The 22,483-nt window shown below is 48.3% G+C and overlaps 1 protein-coding gene across 7 annotated transcripts in view; it reads left to right on the top strand.

Annotated features, from left to right (window-relative positions):
* Positions 1 to 22,483, top strand: part of OPCML (opioid binding protein/cell adhesion molecule like) — a 335,600-nt gene that overhangs the window by 107,060 nt on the left and 206,057 nt on the right. The gene's annotated exons all lie outside the window — the stretch shown is intronic.

The following is a 22,483-nucleotide window of genomic DNA, read 5'->3' as shown; positions in this document are numbered from 1 at the left end:
TGTTAGGGAGCCAGCGTTCAAGGTTTCCCGCAGTGGGAGAAGCGGAGGCAAAGGGAGGATGAAAAAGGGAGATGGGTAACAAAGCGGCGATCCTGGTTCCTGCATCCCAGTGCAGTGTGGGAGACTGGTTCCATGGAAGCCTTGGTCCCTAGCTTGTCTTGAATCCCCTCTTTTGGGGGGTTGCTGCAGAAATGTTGGTGTGATAAGTGCTGATGTGTTCTGGTGTGTGGGTGCTGGGTAATTTCACCAGCGAGCAGCTTTTCCTGAGCATTTTAAAGAGCCTGAGGTATCTGCGCTTGCAAAACAGTGGCAAAAGGTGTCGTAGAGAAAACTCACTCTATTACAGTGTTTACTGATCTATGTATGTATAAAACCACTGCAGAAAGCAAAGCCATAACAGGTCCTTTTAGCAGGTATTTATGGCCAGGTTCTGCTGTATCGTTGTTCCCATTCTTCTTTCTGTCTCGGAGGTGTGTTTTGCAGACACAGTTCTCCTTGGAAAAACAACCCAGGGAGAAGAGTGCTTCATCTTGGCATGGTCACTCAGCTGGATTTTGGGTGCAGGGTTTGCCTGAGCCTGGGGCTTGCCTGCTCCCATAGGAGAAAAATAAGTACTTTTGGGAACCTCAACATCTGAAGTCTGCTTGTTTCACAGAGAGAAGGAGACCAACAAAAGGCAGAGTAGCAATACGAGATAAGGCTGGAAAGAATAATTCCTGACCTGCTCCATTGTGAAGATAAGTGGGGTATAAAAGTAGGTCCATATTTTTCTGAAGGAGAATTGGTTTCCAGGGATAAGGCCGTGCTCTGGCCAGCACCTACTGAAGTGTTGCTGTCGCCCTTAATTGGGCTGTTAAAGCCTAAGGGAGCAAAAACAGTGGTAATGACCTTCGGAGAAACAAAGCTGGAGAGAGGAGGAAAGATGGGGAAGTGTCTTGGCAATCTGTGACCGAGTGCTTAGCACCAGGTGCTTGGATGTGGGCAAGATGAGGGTGATATCCATCTCCAAAGAGATGGCAGCATTGTGAAAACACAGCGGAGTAAATCACTGCTCCCCAAGCAGAGCCAGCCCATATAAATCAACAATAATATCTCAGCCCTCGCCGAGTGCACGTCTGAGACACTGTACTCAGCTCCAGTCACTGCCTTACGAAGGAGGAAATTACAGGATAAGAGAAGGTGAGAATTAGGGCAATAGGACCAGAGCTCTGTGAATATCAGATTTTTTTTTTTTATAGCACTTCTGAACAATTGGGGTCAGATTGGTTTTGATTCTTTTCTATAAAATCAAAGTAACACCAAAAATGAAATATCAGACAGTGTGGGGGGGAAAAAAAACTCAAAGTGTTTTGAAAAAAATCCCACCCTTCTCCACACATGGTTTTTATTTTTCTGGAAGCCAAAATCCATTCAGTGGGGTTGGCATAAATTCACTCAGAGTTTCAGTAGGCACAGGGGCAGATTTCTGGTGGTGCCAGTTCTCACTGACTTGGACTCCAAAATACATTGGAAAAAGGGCAATGGATGGAGGATCAGAGACAAACCTCAACCTTCTCCTCTGTGTGAGATGAAAAGGGGGAGAGCAGATGCTGGATGCTGTGGCAGAGGAGAGCAGGGCTGGCTGCTGCTTTGGTGGGAGTATCTTCACAGAAAAAGATGGTTTGGGCTTTAAGGGGGTCAGATGAAGCAAGGGGAAGAAGAGTATTAGAAGTTGGTTTGATGCACATAGCTGGTCATGGCCTTTAAAGGGTCTGGGACACAAGTCTGAGGAACAACTGGGAGCCCTTTTCTCAACCTAGAGAAAAGGAGGCTGGAAGGAGGTTGTAGCCAGGTGGGGGTCATCTTCCCAAGTAGCAAGCAACAGGACAAGGTTGGATGGCCTTAAGTTGCACCAGAGGAAGTTTATGTTGAATATTAAATAAAGTGTTTTCACCAAAAGGGCTGTCAAGCATTGGAACAGGCTGCCCAGGGCAGTGGTGGACACACCATCGCTGGAGGCATTTAAAAGAGATGTGGATGGGGCACTTTGGGACATGGGTTAGAGGTGGACCAGGCAGTGCTGGGGTTACAGTTGGACTCAATGTTCTCAGAGGTCTTTTCCAGGCTAAATGATTCCATGATTAGCATTTCTTAGGAAGACAGGCTTGCCCCAGGGTTTTTCCACAGGGCAGCATGACTCCTCTGGCCACATTTAGCCTGGGTGGCCTCGGCAGCAAAACCCAAACCCTGCCAGTCTTGAGGGACTGTGGCTTTCATCCCTGCTTACCACTGAAGGTGGGAAGTGCACTATCACTGAGTGATACGTTCATAATAAGGTTCCTTTACTAATGCTCAGTGATGACCTTGCTGGGGCACAGTTGAGTGGCTTGTCATCTGTCCTGATCTTATTAGAGGCGCCGGCAGGGTTCCGTGTGCCGGTTCGCGAGCTCCTCTTTGTCTTGGTTGCCATCAGTACCGTGCTCTGCAGTCGTGCAGTCATGATGGGCTTGTTCCCAAGGGCCTCGGATGTGTCTAAAACCCTCTTCGTGACTTGCTATTTTAAGAGTCGCATTTATAAGAAAAAAAATAGACAGTTGCAGTAGACCAGCTATTTCTTTCCTATCAGCAGCAGATATATCAGAGATGAAGCACCCTTTCTCCTTCCTTTTGCTGGTGCAAGGGAGGGAGTGCTCTTGATTCATGGGCTGGTGGTGGCCATTGGCTCCAAAGCCTACTAATCACAGGTATTAATGGAGCCAACTGGAGAAGTGGGTCGGCCTGAGTTAGAAGGAGAGGGTGTCACCAGGAAGAAAAAGGAGGGGAAAGCTGAGAGACGATGTTACCAGAGGGATTTCTGCAGTCAGAGCCTGGGAGAGGACTGAGAGGAGAAAGGCTCTGGTATCTCCACGGCAGATATGAGCAAACATCTTGTGCTGTTGTAAATGGGTGAAATTGAATTGCTTGCTTGCTTGTAAATTTAAAAAGATAGTGTGTTTCTATCAATAACTGGAGGCTTAAATAATAGACTTCGGTCTGACTACCAATCTCCTTTCCCCATTTAGGGAGAAAGTCTCTTAAAGCAGCGGGGAAAGTCTCCATGCAACATCTTGTAGCTCTATCTGTCACATACCTTATCAGTGGGTGTACTACAAGTTCTTGTACCAACTCATCTTTTTCTTTGTCTCTTCATCCTCTTCCCTGCTTCTGTTTGTGGTTTCTGTAATGCTGCTTCCAGGCAGGCAACACAATGGCTCAGCCCAAACTGTTGCTCAGGTTCAGGCATTGCAGAGGAGCTGGAAGCAAAGCTGTGGGTGTTTGTGTGTGCAGAGAACAGGCTCCACACCCATGTCCATCCCAGTGCTTTGGGGTCTAGCAAAGCTGGTCTTTCTCCTTTTAGACACTCCTTTGTCTAAAATGGCTCAGTAGCATCCCCAGCATTTTACCTGGCTCAACGTTGTCCCATCACTGGCTTTCCCCTGGACTTGGGACCGTTGAAGTGAAGGAAACCCATCTGGTGGGGACTTGCTGCACACTTTGAAAACGGGCTTCCAACCAGGAGCTCTCCCATGGCTGCCTCAGCTGAGCCATTTTGTGCCCCGCTGCCACGCTATTAAAATAAGCACGAATTGAGAATTAGTGCAGCACAGTGGAAGGGACAGGCAAAACAAGTCCGAGGCTCCAAACAACAAATTATTCTTGAATCAAACATCTCATTAATGGCTGCAGTGTCGCCACTCTGCTTTGCATAATTAAGTTTCATGGGGCGTTACAATTAACAGTTGTGCCGCAACGTAGGTAGGAACAATCTCCCGTTTATTTACCCTGGCTGTATCTGAAAGTGCTGTGTGGTGAATAAGACGCATTTACAAGTAGATTAGGGTGCATTCTGGGTCATAAATTGAGTAAGGCTGTAATTGCTTTCCAACAAAGGAGAGCTGCAAATAAGACAGGCCGCCTCTCTCTCTTTTTTTTTCCCCCCCTCCCTTCCTGAAACCCCTTTTTTCCTGTTGATGCATCTGAAAATTCTCATCCCCAGCTAAATAACACAGTTATGGCATTGAAAACCTTGTAGGAGCTTTTTCAACTTGACAGCTCCTAGCCTGTAATATTTCAAGGCATATTTTCCCCCTTCTTCTTCTTCTTCTTCTCCCTTCTTGAGTCTCCGCTGCAGAGACTTGTTTTAAAACCACATATTCTGGCTTTGTATATTATCAGTCAAATATCCGCATGTGCATCCAGGATGGGGAGGGAGAGAGGGGAGATGCTTGGGTTTCAGGCACTCGGAATTAACTGGGAAAGAAGCCAAAATGTCATTAGAAGCACTCGGATACGGCAGAATGCGAACCACCTCCAGTCTATATTCAGATACGAAGGCAGGCCCAGGAATTAAACATTTATCAAGGCTGAGGGATTAAAGCCTGACCACAAATACTCTTCTTGGTGAAGGGCTTTCCCTGCGAGGAAGGAAGGAGAGTTAGCAATACCGATTGCATGCTGCTGAGGAGCACGAGGAGCTCTCGCCGCCTAGAAACTCTCTAGACCAAATGAGCTTTTCTTGCTTCAAATATTTCTTAATCGCACTTTCTTATAGGATTATGAGGAGGCTGGTGGAGAATGTTTAAAAAGAAAAAAAATTGGGTTTTTATTTTTTTTTTTTCACTCCCCAGCCTCGCGAGTATTTCTTGGGTGGTTGGTAAGACTTGGAGCCGGAGTAGCTCAAAAAGGGAGAGAGAGAGAGAGATTCAACTCCCAACCAGTTCTGTTCCTCGTTATACACTTAAGGAAAAGCTGCCATTTCCTGCTAAAAACCCATTTGTCTTGCAAATTTCTGTAATGAGCAGATTTTGGAATAAATACCATGTAATCTGCAGTGACAGTTCTCTCATTTCTTTTTTATTAGTTCAATCTTCTCAGCATCTGAAACACGTAGCAGTGGAGTCTCAGAAGAGGTTTAGGCAGCTCTGTGGGAGTTTTTTTAACACCTTGGCACACAACCCTGCCACTCGCTCTCCCAACTCATCCCTCCCCTCTTCGTTACCTTCCATTTATTTATTCAATTGTATGTTTTAGCAGCATCTGTCCATAGCCCCAGGCACCCTTTAAGTAATTTAGAGGATACAGAGCTGTGCATTAGCAAGACGTGCCCCGTCACGTCGTCCTTAATTCCAACAACAGCCTACGGAGCAACAGCTGGATGGGTACAGCCACCACCTCCCTTGGTTTTCCATGTTTCCAGATGCCTGGGGGGAAAAAAGGAAGGGCCTCTCATGTATCTCCAAGGGGTACCTTAATATTTATCATATCCACGAGGCAAATTTTTTGATTGGGATTGTCAAGCGTGGAACTTCTTTGTCCTGGAGAAGGTCAAACTGGTGTTTCTGAAAGCAAAGGGTGAATGGTTGAGTTTGTCCCGTGTCTGTGGGCTTGGCTGGTGGGCTGGAGATCAAGTAGGACACCTCCCATCTGGGAGGATGAATTGCTGCGCCTAGAGCTTGGGAAAGATGGATCCTGAGCAGTTTTTTGTCATGGAGTATGGCATCAGGGCTGATATTGGCAGTGTTTGGTGGCACTGCCTGTTTGGGGCTGCAGAGATGGAAGGCATCCTTGGCCAAGGATGGGGATTATTGTTGTTGGGGGAAAAAAAAAAAGAGTGTAAGAAAAAGCAGGAAGTGACTCTTTGTGTTGATTTAAGTTTAGGGATGGGAAGAGGCAGCTCTTGCCTCTGGAGCTGAGTCCTCCTGTTCTGCAGGCTTGGGTACGGGGGTGGAAGGGGGATGGAAAAAGCAGCTGAATGAGACTGTGAGAAATAAATAAGAAAACAAACAGCCCACAGAAGGGCCTTGTGACCGTGTGCCGCTCAAGCTGACCTTTAGCAAAGTGTATTAAAAACTGGAGCTTTCCCCTTTTGTGTTTCCTGCAGCCTACGAGTGAATTACAAATTCCATCGCTTTTAAAATGCGTTGTGTTAAAGTACTTGGTGAACTTTAACTTTTTCTTCTTTTTCCTCCTAGGTAAGTGGCATTTACTTAATGTTGAAGTACTTGAAGGTCCAGAGTGGGGATGTAAAACATCCATGCCCAGCTGAAGGTGACTTGTCAGGTAAACCCGAATCTTTTCATTTCTTTTTTTCCCCCCCATGTCCAACCCAGGCTGTTTTCTGTCTCTTCTGACGTTACCAAGGCGGGTTGATGTGGAGGGGAAGGGCGTGAAGGTGTGTGAGCTTCATTTCCAGTTCACTGCTCTGAGGAGCTGAGTTGCAGTTTGGATTGGCAGCTCTGACTGTCTCCCTCAAGGGCTGAGCATCTCAGTGCGGGAAGGTGTGAGGTTCAGAATCCCTGGAAAGGTGATGCCGAGCTGTGCTGTGCTTGATCCAGCCAAGTTTTTCAGCAACGCTGCAAACTGTCACAGAGCCCGTTGCCGTCGTGTAGTTTTGGAAAGCTTCAGAGCTGTGTTTCCAGGAAAATGATGCTTGTGCTTGCTCTCACCTCCCCCTGACCTTTCAAAGCACGGTGCCTGCCTCTGCAAAAAACCGTCACGTGCCTGACTTTGAAATATTTCCATTGTGCGGTGATTTTCACACTCGACAGCAATTCAGAGCGATTTTCATCCTCAAACTCTTTCAGCCCCAGCCCCCCCTGTGAGCTGGTATTTTCTGCACCCCTTGTTTCCTGCAGAGCCCTGAAAAGCCTGGGTGAGCCATGGCACGAGCCCCCCGGGGCGATGTGCTGAGCCAGGTCTCACCGTGTCCTATAACTCCCGGTGGCTCATTCCCCGTGTGTCACTTTTCCTGAGGTCGCTGTATTATCTCACCCTGGCAGATGCAGCGAGGTAGAAATACAAGGCTATTTGCAATGCAGTTTATTAAGACATGTTTTAGAGGTGGTTTGAGGGAGCACTGGCTGGAAATGTTAATCATCATCTCTGACAATGTATTGACCTGCCTTCTGCCTTACCCTGCTGCCTCGGGGAGCTGGGGGGGAAGTGCCAGCTGAGATATCGGTGTGTTCCAGCTGTGCCTTCCCCCCACACCCCCTCCTTCAGGATACATCACTGCTGGCACGGGGAGGAGAAACTTTTTGCCTGTGGAAAAGCAGCTTGTGGGTGGGGAAGGCAAAGGCAAACAAGCACTTACTTTATTTATTTTTTTATTTTACCTTTTTTTTTTTTTTTTTTTTTTTGAATCTGGTAGTTTTCTTGCTGGGAGAAGGGAGTAATCTGACTTCTGTGGAAACAAATGATATTGCATGACTGCCGTGCTGCCTTCTCCTGCTCCACTAGAAAAGGTGTCATTATTTTTCCCCTTTTGTTTTAGACTTCTGTGAACCAAAAGGGCTTGAGGATTTTAATGGTCTATCTCAAAGATTGAGAGGCCCTTTATATGTCAAGCCACAATCCCATCCTAGGCTGTACCAGCCTCTGTTTGATTTTATGAAGCTTATTTTGGATAGATGGTATTTTTATAGCTCCTGCCTTGCTTCACCGATGGCCATATTGATGTAGCGCTACAGGACAGGGCTAATAAATAGTTTATAAAACTGTAGGTTCATTCTCCCAAGTGATGTAGGGCTGTGTCTGAGCAGACTGCAAATCACTGTCCCGGTGATGCCGAGCCTGGGCTCCGTGTGGCCCTGGCCAGAGCTGTGGCACACTGTGGGGGAGGGAGGCATTGGAGCAAAGCACAGCTTTCTCCAGCTGAAACTTGTCCTGACCTTCCCTCACAGTGATGTTCTGCCCTAGCAGTGGGGTGTGGAGCAGCCTGCTCAGTGCTGGGTTAGTGCATCCTTGCCCTCAGCCTGCCCACGGGCTCTGTGGGCATCCCATGGCTTTGGGAAGCTTTTCCTTAGGCTCCCTATCACATCAGTGTCATGGTACTGTTAACAAAACCACCTTTTGCAGGCAGCACCTTCTCTCTTTTATGGATCTTTGTAACCCTTGGGATGAAATGGCACTGAGTGATGCGAGTTTGAAGTGCAGTCCTGGGGCAAGATGTGCTGTTGATGGATGAGCTGTGTCTGAGTTGGGGGTATGCAGTTGGGGGGACGTCTGGAGGTGCTTGTTCTCCTTGTTGCCATGGGTGTGTCTGTGGTGTCCTCAAACACACAGCTCTGGGTGCCCAGTTTTGGCTTGGTCCCCTCAGCTCCACCACTGACAGATGCTTAACCCAGGATGTTGGGTCCATGTACCCATGGGGAGCTGGCTCAGACTCAGGTTGGAGCCCTTGGGAGGGTCCTACCCTGCTGTTTTTGTCCTAAATGCTCATGTCAAGAGCTTCCTAAGTGCTGAGGTCTGATATTTGCTTGGCCTGCTCTTCATTCTCTATTAGCTGTCCTTTCCCTTGTCCCCATGAGCAGTGTGTGTGTGAAAACCCACAGCTGTCTGCTGGCATCAAAGGCTTTATCCTGTTGCTTCCTTTTGGGTATTAGATATAGGAGCCTCCCTCATTTCTCCTGCTTTCCAGTCTTAGAATGCTTAGGATTGAAGAGGCTCTCTGGTTGTGGACGGTGGCATACCCTGTAATGGGACCCTAAAGGGGACATGAGGCGTCTTCATTGGTCTGTGTTGAAGCTGGGTTTGGTTTCTAGAAACACAGGGATTCATTGAAGTGCTTGTGCCAAAGGCAAGGGGTGAAGGTGTGAGATGTACCCGCATACATACATATTGATTTTTTGCAATGCATCCCCCTTGTGGTCTGGGCTCGCTTTGGGGGGGGGTCTCTGGGCAATAACTATCAAAAAGAGTTGTCCTGTCATCACTACAGACTTTATTTCTTTACAGAAAGCTCAGAAGAAGGAAAAAAAAAAAGGAAACCCAACCCACAGCCTTCCCCGCACCCACTGTCCACACCCTGCTAGCATTTGGCAAATGAGAAAATATTAAAGCCATATATTTTCCTGCTGTGCTCAGTTACCACGTTGTCCTTTTCTTTGGAAAGGAAATGCAGTTGGGAAGACATATGGAGGTGCTTGTTCTTCTTGTTGCCATGGGTATGTCTGTGGTGTTCTCAGACATGTGGCTCTGGGTGCCCAGTTTTGGCTTGGTCCCCTCAGCTCCGCCACTGCCAGACACTTACCAGGGGTGTTAGGTCCATATTGCTGATTCCCTCCTTCTCTGAGATGCCTCTTGAGCTGTTTTAGGATAATTTTCCCTGTCAACTATATAACTTGAAGGTTAATTTGACTATTGCTATTCTATTATTACTTCTCTGATGTTGTTACAAGGGCTACTACAATCACTGCAGTGACTGATACTTCTTTAGGTACTTTTTTGTCACAAGCAGGTTCAACCTGGCTTAGGGACGTTCAACCTGCTTTATCCAGGGTGAGCTTAGAGCACCCACAACCTCCAAAAAAGTATTTGGGGTGTGTGGGATTGGCCAGGCAAGAACTAGAGCAGCTCTGCAGAGGTGATGCATCCAGAACTGGGATCTCCTGAAGGACCTCTTGGAGTGAGTCTTGGTCTCTTGAGGAACAACTGGGTGAGTGGGCGATACAGATATAGCCATACTACAAGGTTATGTTGTGTTTGATGCCAGTTTGCATGAGGAAAGGTGGGAAAAGACCCATGGGGGCTGTTGTGCCTTTAGTTTGTTCCTTGAACCAGTGTAGGACAAACTGGCGTGTTGGCGTAGGAAACCTTAGGCTGTCCCTGCTTGTTTTGTTCCTTGTTATAAACCACCTTATGGTTAAATTTAAAAGGCTTCAGTCTCCAGATAGCTCAGCTGAATGTTTTTTTCTTTAGTACTGAGCATAAAAGAGAAGTGCAGCCCTTCAAACTCCGCAGTGGTGCTCAATGAGAGAGAGAGATTTGGAGTCGCTGCATTTATTAGCACCATTAGGGCAGGGGAATGTGCACAGATACATCGCCAGCTCCACGCTTGAAACTGGCATTTTTTCCCTCCATTTAGACTGTTCTCAGTCTTTCTGTGCTGATACAGGAAAGTCCCAGCATGGGATGATGAGATCAAGTGCGCATTGGTGGCAAATGCAATTTGTAAAGCCTTGGTTGGATAAATGACATTGTGTATAAAAGAAATGTTGCAACACAGCCGTACTAATGCAGCCATGTGACACCAATTTAATGCATTTTCCCCATTAAGCTGCTTGTTCAAGATATCTTTGGACCATTTCGTGTACAGCAGTGGTGTGTAAGGCCTCTATTTTCTGAGTATTACTCATTTTGCAGCTAACAGATGTCAGTGTCTATTTGTCCCTTACGGAAAAGTCCCCATAAAGTTCAATAGGGATTAAATTTGTCAGGCTCTATAGAAACATAACAGGATTCTATGGAAATTACTCTGCAATCCTATAGAATGTAATAGATAATCTCCTCGTCTCTGGAGGTATTTTAACTCTTGCATAATTGCGGACCAGAATAGAAAATCTCCATTAAATTCAACAAGATGGTTCGCAAAAATCCTATAGGAAAATGATAATTTTCTATTAAAATCAGTAGGACTTTTTCATCAGCACGTTGGTATTCATTGGGAGGTTTTATTCATTTGCCAATCCTGCTAAAAAGTGTTTTGTCAGGAGGCTGATATTCGCTTTGTTCTTGGGAACAGTGATTTGTGCATAAATGATGCTTATGTCCAATGCTCGTATAATTTATGGCGAGGCACTAAATTCCCTTTCAGAATAACTGGAGCAGGATGAGGCTTTAAGCCCTGCAGGGAGAGGGGAAAAAAAGATGTTGCTGGGGATTTAGGAGAAGGGGTCTGCCTGCGAAGACCCCTCAGCATCCCGCTATTGTGTTATCCAGGCCGTCGGATAACAGCACAGCGGATCCAGGCAGGGTGTTGTGTGCACGCACGGATGTGCCACAGACACAAGCTTGTCCCTGTCATCTCCCTGGCTCTGGCGCCGCTTATCTAAAGTGTTCAGCCCGGGATGCTGCAAATTAATGTTGGATTGAAGCTCTGTTTCTGTGAAACTGCCCGTGGCTGGTTTGAATGGCTCTGCTGCCTCCCGCATCCGCAGGCTGGCGTTTCGTGGCGTGGCCTGGGTGGTGGGGGGGCATCGGCTCCGCCGAAATCCACGGCTTTGCTCCTGGAGGTCGCTGCCTCTGCCGTGTTGCTGGTGGAGCTCAGCCAAGACACGGGCTGGAGCAGTTAATTACGGAGAGAAAGCTCTGCTCGGCTGCGGGGAGTGTGAAAAGCCACCCCCGAAAGGATCATCCTGCTTTTCTCCAGCCTTGGAAGGCGCTGCCGTGCATGTTGATGAAGGCGAAGCGCCCCGGTCACGGGAGCGTCGGCAAACGCTTCCTGTGGATCATCCCCTCTGTGCAGGTGGCATCTCCAGGCACCACAAGAGCCCTGATGTCACAGACACACAAAGAGGCCACCTCACAAGGGGATTTGCCTAGAGGAGGGGACACAGGGATGCCGTGGGGAGCAGCAGGTGGAGCTGTGCCTGTAACCGCTCTGGGGCTGAGGGAGGGAGGTGAGCGCGGTGACACGGCAGCGTGGTTGCTCTGTTCGTGGTCCCCGTCGTGTAGGAGGATGAGTCATCTTGGAGAAGGGAATTGCAAACTCCTCCTTGGGAGGTATTTGCAAAGGATGGTTTTCAGTGAGGAAGGTCGCTTTGTTTTGGCAAGACATGATGAGGGCTTTCTTAAAAGGACGGTGAATCAACTCATCAGCTGAACGTTGGCTCCGTTGGTGGCACTGCAGGGGGGACAGTGTCCTGTCCCAAGGTTGTGGTGGTGAGCGTGTATCTGCTCTCAGCAAAGCACAAATAGCCCTGTGGTAAGGGATGGTGCAGGCCTGAGGGCTTACACCCATAGAATCATAGAATTAGCCTGGTTGGAAGGGACCTCTGAGATCATCAAGTCCAACCCTTGATCCGCTACCGCTGTGGTTACCTAGACCATGGCACTAAGTACCACATCCAGTCTCATCTTATAAACCTCCAGGGAGGTATGCACCTTGGAAAATTTGGGGGCAGTTTCAGGTTGAGACACACACAGATCGATCCCTCCCTGCAGTGGGAAACAGCTCAGGGAGAAAGGCTGGCTTAGCAGAGGTGGGATGAGCCGATAAAGTCAAGAAAGTTCATGACCAGGAGAGCTGTAATGCCACAAGGTGAAGGTCAGGCTGTGCCTCGTGATGGGGGCAGGAACCAGGTCCAACTCGGAGCTCCTGCATTCCTTCGCACCTCCCCGGTGCCAAGGCAGCACAGCTCAGGCTACAGAAACCGATTGACACAACATATGTAACGGTCTCATTTACTGGCGGGGAGAAATGTGCGTAAATCTGGCATTAAACATGAGCTTACACTGCTCCCCTTCTTGGGAGAGCAGTGATTGACGGCGCTGTGTAAATGGCAGGAAGACGCCGGTAGAAGCTGGGAAACATTTACCCTTCGGAGAGCCATGTGTACATTGGAGGATTGCCTCGCCTCCCTATGCCTTAAACACATCTGGAGGCATCACTCCTATCCCAGTTCCTTGCTGTTGCTTACAATTAATACCATCATGGTAAGCAGCAGTGCGTGGAGAAGCAGCCCTGTCTTCCATAAATTATTCCCGGTGTTTTCTCCCCTCCTGAGGCATGTTGTTCCCTCCTGGAAGGTGCTGGAGCAAAAGCTCCTGCAAAACCGTGGTGTAGCAGCAGGTATTCCAACTCCAGAAGCTGGGAGGCTGCCCAGGTGAGTAGGGGCTGGCTTCTCTTGCTGTGCCCATCAGCCAGCTAGTCCGAGAGAAAATTCAATAACAGCCATTTGAGATTAAATTCTGAGCACTTGAGTAATCTAAAGGCAGCGAGGAGTCGGTGTCTCAGCAGTCAGTCAAATGGTCTGGGCTGTCATCTTATTAGAGGGAAAGAGAAACTTTGATTTAACCCAAGACCCTTAATTTTCAGTAATGTTTCTCAACTCCTACTAGCTGTTACCATTCCATGAAATCTTTGAGTTCTAAAATTTGTGGCTTGACTTCAGGCTTTGGACTTCTCAGGCAATTTTCTTTGACAAGAGGATCTGTACAAATCAATTAATGGAAGTAGGGGTGGGGAGCAGTGGGTTGCCTGGGCGTCTGGGGGGGGAAAGTGCTGGAGCAAACTCCCTGGGATTAAAGGCAAAGGAGGTGCCATTAGCAATGTCTGTGGATAATGGTATAGGAAGGGAGGATACAACCCAAACCTCAGAACCTGATAGAAAACCTGGCTGAAGTTCCTCCCATCCCTGATGAGATGGGTTTTATAGCTTTGAATCCTGGTCTGGATTTAACTTCCTGGGTGTCTTTGTCCACCCCTGTCCCTGCCCGCTCCTCAAGGCATGTGCTGTGTTAAACTGCTGCCATCTGATCACAGCTTTCCAAAATGCCTGGGAATTAATTGCAAGCTTAAATACTACCTTGGCCTTTAACTCTGCTCCATACTGAGTGAAGTAAAAGGTTTTGTCTCATCAGAAAGACATCTTTCTGAAGAGGGAGAAGTTGTTCTTTTGGAATCCATTTTCCTTTTAATTGTGCAGAGCCAATTGTGAGAATCAGCCATGGGCCTTTTATTTACTTTATACATTTATTTATTTTATTGCTAATTCCCACCTTCTGGCTGAGGATGGTGGTTTTTTTACCCTTGGAAGCAAGCTTTAAAAATAATCCTGGGTGTCTCCTCCACTTTTTTTCCCTGTTCTTGTGAGCCGAACAGGCCGTCAGCAGAGAGGTGTGAATTAAATTTCAGTGTCGTGGCGCAGGAGCTCCTGCTCCACCACCTTCCCCCTTCACTGCAATCCTTCCCGAGCTGCTCTCTAGCTCATCTCACCTCCTTCCCTGCTATTCTTCCTGCACTTATTGCCTTCATTTCCATAACTCATCCGGCGCTGCATTCTCACACCCCTGCTCCCCTGTAATGTGTGACCCAGATAGCGCTTTCTTTTTGGACAAAGGGATAAACAATGGTTTCCCTAACAATGTGCTTGGCTGCTGCTCCAGCTGAGTAGGGCCTGGACTTAACATTAGGGAAATACTCCCTCAGAACCAGATTATCTAAGGTACTCAGATGCCCCCTGTTACCATAGGATCTGAACACCTTGCGGCTTTGAAGATGCTTATTTTCTTGTTAACCCTGTGGTGTTATCTTTTTTTATGGAAAGCTGGGGACTGAGGCATCAGAAGCATAAAGGAAAGCTCTGGGCACAGAGCCTGGAGTGGTGTTTTTTGTAGGGTTGCATTGATTTTCAGGTGGCTGTGCTGGGATGAAGCACGGAGGTGGCTGGGCTGAGCGAGGTGCTGCGGGGTGTTAACATCAGGACTGTTTTGGGCTGTGCCCCTTCCATGCAGACCCTATCCAAACAATTTTCCCTTCCCTAGGAAACGCTGGTATCTCCTCCCCAGCTGTTGTAAATCGAGGAAGCCCAGCTCCATTGCCATCCATGCAATCACCCCACGCCTGAAAACTCTGAGACCTTTCAGAAGCTCCAGGGTCCCTTAAACCACGTCCTCCTTCCTGATGGGAAACGACTGGCTCCTTGTCATTCCCATGCACCTGGAGACCTGCTTCCCCCACCTTTTCAGGGGCACTAATTTACAGTGCCATGCTGCTTCCTTTATCTCCGTTTATGCTCCCTTAATGTGGTTGGGAATCCACAAATTCCCTTTTACGCTGTTCTGAACGTAACCTACTAAACCTTAATCATGGTTTGGGGAGTAGTAATTCTTTCTTTTATATGGCTCTCTTTTTATTTTTTCCTATATAATTTTTCCTTTAAGAAAAGATCATTAATCCATGTTTCTGAGCCTTCCCATCAATCTATAATTGAATTGTATAAAAAAAGACTTGATTTTTACATCCTTATAAGAAAGAATTCAATTCTCCCTAATGCCTGAAGATTTATAGGTCTAAAAATCCAGATTTCTCTTAATTTTATTTTATTTTTAATAACCCAGCTTGTCTGGAGTTATCTGAATTATTAGTGAGCCTGAATATGCTGTGATCTGAGGAGATGAGTTATCTTTTCCGTAGAGGAAGCGCCAAAAGCTTAACAGGCCCATCTCACAGGGAAAACAAACCCACTTCTGATAGCTGCCTAACCTTGGTGGGTCAGGAAGCACCTCTCACTGGCACCTTCAAAGGATGCTCAATTAATTATTGCATTTTTAACACCGTATTGCACTGCAGGGCTTTCCCCTCTCAAGTCTCGGCTCTGCTGTCACCTCCTCCTTTAAAGGTACAAAAGGAGAATGTCGTGCCTTGCTGGCTTGGTGGGCTGGGAGGAGAAACTCTGCCTTTCCAGCCCTGGCTCTGCCACCAGACTCACTTTCAAGCCTGGGATGAGTTAGTGCTGTTGCCTGGTTCAAGGCATCTTCTCTGTTTAATGTAGCCTTTGGCTTGCCTTGGATGGGTTTCACTGCTGGGCTGGGCACCAGGAGCTACTCCCAGCCTGGATTTTGGATGAATGCAGTTTAAGAGCTTTTTTTAGTCTTAGCACACCCTGGCAGAGGGGTTTGTCGTGTGGCTGTGCTAAAGGGAGACATCGATCAACTCTCTTGCACTTGAGTTCATCTGTGAGTCTTGGAGCCCTCTGCCAGCCTCCTCTGAGCTGCAGAACACCTCTGGGCTTTTCATTCTGAAGTTGGGGTCGAGCTGGAGCATCTGTGAGCATAAGGCCTCCAGGGAGGCAGCAGCTTTTCCTAATTTAATAATCAAAAATGTGGGTTTTGGATGGTTGGAAAGCTTCCAGTGCTCTCAGGCTTGCACCCCAGTGGCTCGGGTGGCCCTGGTTTTCAAGCCAAATGGTGTCAGCTAAAGGATGTTGAACTTTCAGTGATCCTTTTGGGTCCCTTCCAGCCCAGGGTGTTCTGTGATTTGCCCCTCGGTGAGATCCCACCACAGAGGTTCTCAGGCACCCTGAGGAGCTGACTGCTTCTCCTTCTCCTTCCTGCTCCTCTCTGCAGCAGAGGAGGAAGACAAAGCCAGGTAATTGTGCTGTCTCTGCAGGCAGTAAATTCCAGCTGGGGTGTCCATTTTAAGTGCTGTTTGGAGCCTTGACAATGACGTGCGTGTGGGAAGTTGCTCTGAATTCCTTCAGCCTCTGCTGTGTTTAACTCCTGGGAAAGGTGTTTGGAAAAGCAACGCGTGTAATGTTTGTTCTGAGTTTCCTGTACTGGGAAGAAGAGCAAAAGCCCAGGTTTTGCTGTACATGCGTTTACCAGGCTCCATCCCTGCCTCTCCTTGCAGGCTCCCAGTCCCATCTGTTCGAGCTTTCTTGCACTGATGTGCTTTTTCTCGATTTTCCTGCCATGCCTGCGCTGCAGATTCCACCCTTTAAATGAGATGTGGGGATCTGCTTGCAGGTCTCCTGCTGAGTCTCCTCGCTGTCTGTCTCTCCTTCCAGACATGCCCACTCCCTCCCCCTCCCTCTCTGCATTCCCTCCCTTCCCTCCTTGGCCAGCAAGGGTGGGATGCTGTTGGAAAAAGGGCTTTTGGGGCGCTCAGGAGATGGGGGAGTCAGAGGTGGTTATTGGGATTGTTCAGTCCCCTGTAACCTCCCTGAAAGGGAGCACCAAATCAGGAGTAAAATCCTGGGCAGGTTTCCCTTGGCCTGACCCCCTCCTGGTGCTGCTGTGCAGGTTTTGTGTTTGGATGTGATTACCCAAAAAGCCTAAGGATCCCCTGGCTCCCAGTGTTACCAGTTACTAGGGAAGCTCCCAGCTCTGTTGGAGCACTTGGAGGTAAAACTGCAGCTTGGAAAGGCTGCAGACAGATTTGTGCTCCTTTTTATTTTATTCATTACTTTTTCTCCCTCCATTCTCCTCGTTGCTTTCTGAGTTTCAGATGGATTATCCAGATTGCAGAGCCCAAACCCTCGCCTGCCTGCCAGGTCCTTCTGTTCCCTTCCAGTTCATTTCTTAACAGCAAATGTTGCAGCCCCTTCTTTTCGTGGAGGTTTGAAGGTGCAGAAACAGCTCTTTGCATCCAGGTACTGGGGGTGTTGGGGCTGTTGGTCCCCTCTAGGACACCTGTTTGTCCCCCCAGGCTCTTTGCTGGTAGGTGAGGACTTGTTAGGTCAGGGCTTTGCAGGAGCCACTGGGTGGTTTTACAGGTGGTTTCCTGCCTGGCTCCCTGCTGCTGCTTGCTCCAGCACAGTCTCCTCAGGGTTTCTCCCTCCTGTTGTGCCTTTCCAGGGTTATCCTTGAAGTGTTTCTGCCTGCAGCCTTCCCTGAGCTTGCTTTACCCATGCCCGTGATCTTCTTGGAGAGCTTTAGTAAACAAACTGGCTTTGAAAGGTAGAAAGGGGAGGGAATGAAGGGGAAAAGGATCCCAAAGTCACTTATGTCCCCTCATCCGTACAAATGACAAGCTGCTCCCACCAGGGACTGTCAGGACCCCCCTGGCACATGGGAGTCCCATCAGGGCTGGGGTGAGGCTACTCCCACGAGTAATTTCTCCTGGATGTTACTTGGAAAATTGCAGGTTGGGAGACTGTAAGTGCTGTTGCAGTGAGAGAGAGGGGGTAGAAAAAAAAAGAGTATTTTTTTCCCCTTTGGAAGTAGACTGAGGAATTTGGGAACATGGTTCCTCCCTCAAGTAGTTCACTCTCCAGCTCTCTCCTTTGGCTCAGCACACAGGGGATGTTTTCCTCCCTTGGAAGGGAACAAACATGACCATTTTATTTCTGTATTGATTAAAACCAACAAACATCCTTGAGTGATTTTGTGCTTCCTTAGGTGGAGAGGGAGAACAAAACCCAGGTCTTTGTTTGCTCATCAGCATCGTGAGGCTTTGCTCTGGCTTCCTGCAGTGCTGGGAGGGAAGAGCATTTCATCACTGCCACCAGTGGGGGCCACAGAAAGGACGGAAAAAAAGAGTGTCTGCTCAGCCTGTGTTATAAAACAAATTAAGTTGCTTTCTTGACTGGGGTCAGGGGTGTCAAAAAAGCAGAGTGATCTACTGCCTGTGGCCAGACTGTGGATGTAAGACCTGGTTTTCAGCCTCAGGACATTGGGCAGGTCGCTTTGCTCTTAGCCTGCCTCAGTTTCCCCATCAGCAAACCCTGCCGTGCTCATCCCAGCACTTGACCTTGTTTTGTGTGCAGTGCTCTGTACTTGGGGATGAATGTGCTTGTAGAAATGCATGACAGGCACAATGTGTGTGTTAGAGAACAACAGCATTTCACTCTCTGCATCTTAAACTCAAGGTGATGTCCCTGGTGATGTTCTCATGGCCGTGAGCCAGGTTTGGGACCCCAGCCCACGAGGTGCCGTTTAGGACCCCATAGAGGTGAACACAGGTGTTAAAATAGTTCCTTGTGATCCTACAGCCCTGGCTCGGTGGTGTTTCTGTGGATGATGGATGACTCCCGAAGAGCTGAGGTTCTTTGAAATGTTCTGCTTGCTGTCAAGCCCTGTCTCTCTGCCTGTCTATCCACCTCCTCAGCACAACTGTGTTCTGCAGTTCTCTTGCACACGTGTTCAGCCGGCTCCGTGGGGAGATCCTGGAGTGGGATAACAGCAGGACTGCACGGATTAAGTTATTAAAAGCGGCGTTTGTGATGTTTTTTCCTCCTGAGGGTCTCAGAGCAATTTGCTGAGGTCTCCTTTACGCTTGGGGAAAGCAAGGTAGAGCCTGAAATTGTGCAGCGAGTCGGGAGCAATTTGGAAATGGAACCCAACGGGTCTCCCATCCAGGGGTCATGTTCCTTTCTAGGGCCGAGGAGAGCAAAATGTGCTTTAGAGTTCAGTGCAGAGGCGTGTGGTGGGCCCTGGGGGGAGCCTGGAAGCTGCAAGATGACAAAGTCAGTCATCATGTCTAAGCAGTGATTCTGGCTCCATCCTCCTCCTCTTGCTGCGTTTCTCTCGTTTGTGCTGCCCCTCTGGGAGTCCGGCTAAGGATGGAAGAAATTGCCTGGAAAAGCCATCAGCCCACGTCTAATTCCCTCCTGAATTGCTGTTTCAGGCTCTGAGAGTTTGTATTAAGGCTGCAACTTTTGAATAACAATTTTGTTTTCCGTCAGGAGCTGGTTCTCCCAGCTCAGAAGGCTCTTGTGGCACAGCTCCCATTCCCTGCTCAGGGAAAGCCTGGAGAAGCTTTTTCAAGTGTTGAGATGTGGGGTTGTCCACTCCTGCCGGCCTCTGCTTTCCTGGCACTTCCCAGGAGCAGTTCCTGGTGGGCAGCAGCTTTATCTGATGGAGATCAGAGCTGAGGTGGAGCAAAAGAGGAGCCCCTCAAAACATTCAGCTGCCCCAAAATAGGTAATAAATCAGCTGGAAATTTTAATATTAAGTATCATGAGAAAAGTACCAACCTTGGCTTCCCAAGCCTCCAGGTACTTTTATTTATGTGGTGAGTTCTTCAGTTTGGGTTTTATTTGGGTAACTTTGCATGAGCAGAGTTGGGCAAGAGAGTGGCTCCGTGCTGTGGTTTGTTCTCCAGAAATCCTGGATATTGTGGAGCTTGTAGAAACGATTATTCTTCCTTCAAAAGCTTGTTTTTAAATGGGTGGGAAGAGCTGGGGTTACAGCCAAGGCAGAGCTGGGTATCTGGAGCATTCTCCATCACTCTGCCCTTTGTTGCTCTCTCAGCTGGGGGTGTTGAGCCTCCCTTTCCTCGCTCGGGGTGACGTCTGCACTCTTAATTAGCAACTGCCACTTCCCTTGCAAGGAAAGTCCTGTAGAGTTTCATGGCAATGATACTAATGAACGTCTGTGGAAGTTGTTCCTGGAACATATGGCAATGAATATTTCTGTTGGGTTTGTGTTGCTGTCCCACCGAATGCTGTGACGGGGAGATGTTTCCCCGGTTTGCTTTGAAAGTCAAACACTTGTGTGGTCTGTTAATGTCTGTAGGATTTTTTTCATAAAGATGAAAGGTGTGAGGGAAAAGAAAGATGATTGTTGATCCTTAATTATTTTTGAGAAGCCTTGGGCACCAAAGAACAAATGTCTCTCTGCCTCCTGGTCCCTCCCTACTCCTAATGTATGAATTTGGGGTCCTCTCTGTGATTTTCAAAGCTGCCAAGAGCCCCACGTGCTTCAGGGATTATTCCAAACCCATGGATTAACCCATGGATGGCCCTGCTGTGGTGTAACTTTTGGAATGAATCATTCCATGTGCCATCTGTTTCACCCTTTCCCTCCAGACCCCATCACAGAGTGGACGAATCCAGGGCAGCCGGATTTTCCCTGTGGTGGTGGCACGGGAAGAGTTGTTTCCATGCTCAACCACCATCTCCTGGCATTGCAGTTGTAGTCTTTTGTCCAGAAGATAAACTGCAGAGTCTTGCTGCACTGTAATCAGGGTCTGACCTAAACCTCAGGGACACCGAGGGGTCCTTCCCCAACCCTGCCCGTTGAGAGGATGTGGGAGGGATGCATGGGAACCAGGGCCTATCCCACTATTTTGCACCATCCCAAGCCTCACCGTAGGTAGAGCCACATCCCTGGTGATGCCAAGGCTCAGCAGCTTGTGTTGCAAATCCAATTCCCTAACTCTGTGGGCTGGTGAGCAGTGGAGAGTCTCATTTGGAAACGCTGTGATGGGAAGCTTGTTCCAGAGGCTTGAGTTTCTCCTGAGCTGGTGTGAAACACTTGGGCCCTGGGAGCACCAACTGATACAGCAGGAGTCTGTGTGACACCAACCAAGCTGCTGGCCTCTGTATCCCAAATATTTAACTCTTCAGCAGCGCCATATGACTTCCCTGCAAGTCAAAAGCTCCACCATGGTTAAAGGTCCATCATCTGTTGCCTGATGAGCCCTGTGTGGATCACAGGATGCAGTGGGTACATTGACCCATAACTGCAGCCTCATGTGGGATCCTCTCCCTCCTTTATTTTGGATCTCTCTGTGCTGGGGTGCCCAGCTCGCATAAAAACTTTGCAGGGAGAAAACTGTTCCCTGTGCACCAAGCCCACTTCTGAAAGATGTTGTGTAAGCTGCTTGGCGAGCAAGTAACTTTTGCATTTAGACTGTAATTGGCTTTAAATTCCAAAGGTCCACTGCTAATGATATTCAGAGCGGTTTAATTAAAGGGGCACCGTTCAAGTACTTCCTTTATAGTTTTCCTTTCGCCTGCCTTTTTTTTTTTTTTAATTTCTCTTTTGGAAGCTCGAAGGTAATAATTAAAGTAATTCTCTGCTGATTTTGTTCCTTTTCTGTTTGGCAAACTTTGATCCATTATTATTTTTCAATGGAGATGAGATTAAACACGGCCACTTTTGTTCCCGCGATCGTTCCAGTTCAATACGGCGCCGGATTGCGCCGGGATCTCACCGCCCTCGTGCCGGTGGCATCGCTTGGTGGTGACATTGATGCTGCTTTGGGGAGGGCAGTGACATTGATGCAGCTTTGAGGGGGCTGCTGAGGCAGCTGCAGGAGCTCGTGTTCCACCTTGAAGAGTCTCCGAGCTGCCTTATGCGCTGCTGGGAAGAACCCGAATCTTCAAATCTTCGGTGAAAGGTGGGGTTTAGGATTCCTCAAAATGAAATGAAGACAAGCCTCTCCTCTCCCTCACTGGGAAAGCCCATCTTTGGTATATGTAACAGTATTTTCCAAGGGAAAAAACATGTATTTGCGAGGTGTCAGCTCATAAAAGAAGCCATCTCATGATCTAAGTTACGAAGGCGCTCAGTTCTAAGCTGTCTCTCTGCAGTTTTCAACTCCAGATTTAAATTGGGCATGAATAATTTGTCTAGGACTTCAAACTCCCCGGCTTTTGTGCTTGTTAAAGGGGAATAAGCAGGGCTGAAGGATTGCAGCTGACTGTCCTACAGTCAGGGGCTGCTGCAGCAGCTCAGCTTGCTCTGTGCTCTTCCCTTCCCACGCATCTCCTCCGTCACAGAGCTCAGGAGTGCTCGTCCTTCCCGTGGCCTTTTCCCCAAAAGTGCTGCCTGGAGGAAATCTGTGCTTGTGGTGGGAACATGAACCCGCCAAGGGAGTGGGTGGGATGGAGCAGGAATGTTTTGCCTGGGTTTCAGGCAGTGATGTGCCTCCCATTAGCCTTGGGACCCCGTGAGATGGGTCAGGAGGGAAACAGTGACTGGCCAAAAACCCTCTGCATTCAGCAGCCACTGTTTTGTCTTCCCTAGAGCAGCCAAGTGTGGAGAGTGCTATTTAGATCTGAAAGGATAAGGCAATAACCATTTTAAGAGAGATATTCGCAGTGGGTCAAATTTTAAACAATGAGAATGTTTCCACATGGCAGCCTCTGCCAATTATTGCTTGTAATTGCTTTCCCTTCGGTGCTGCCTTTGCCCTTTTTGTTTTATAGGAGCTGCTGTCCCCTGTCCATCCCACGTGGCTTCCTCCCCACCTCTTGCTGGGCAGGAGCACGTTTACAGCAGGGTTTTTTTGCAGACACTGTAAATGGCTCGACTGCATCTAGAGGGATAAAGGGATCCTGCTTCCCCTCTCCTACATCACATTATTTGGCAGCTGGTTACTGCAGCAGCAGTGAAATCACACGAGGTTCATGCTGAGGTGTAGCTCAGGGCTGAGTTGGGGGAACCAGCAGCTTGTTTTCTCCAGGCAGCAATGAAGGTGCCAAGGGATGTGTCTGAAGGGAGACAGGGCTTT

This window comes from Manacus candei, unplaced genomic scaffold, assembly GCF_025592945.1.
Source record: "Manacus candei isolate 608988 ecotype Guabito, Panama unplaced genomic scaffold, ASM2559294v1 h1tg000086l, whole genome shotgun sequence".
Lineage (NCBI taxonomy): Eukaryota > Metazoa > Chordata > Aves > Passeriformes > Pipridae > Manacus > Manacus candei.
This window is presented reverse-complemented; position numbering and strand designations above follow the sequence as displayed.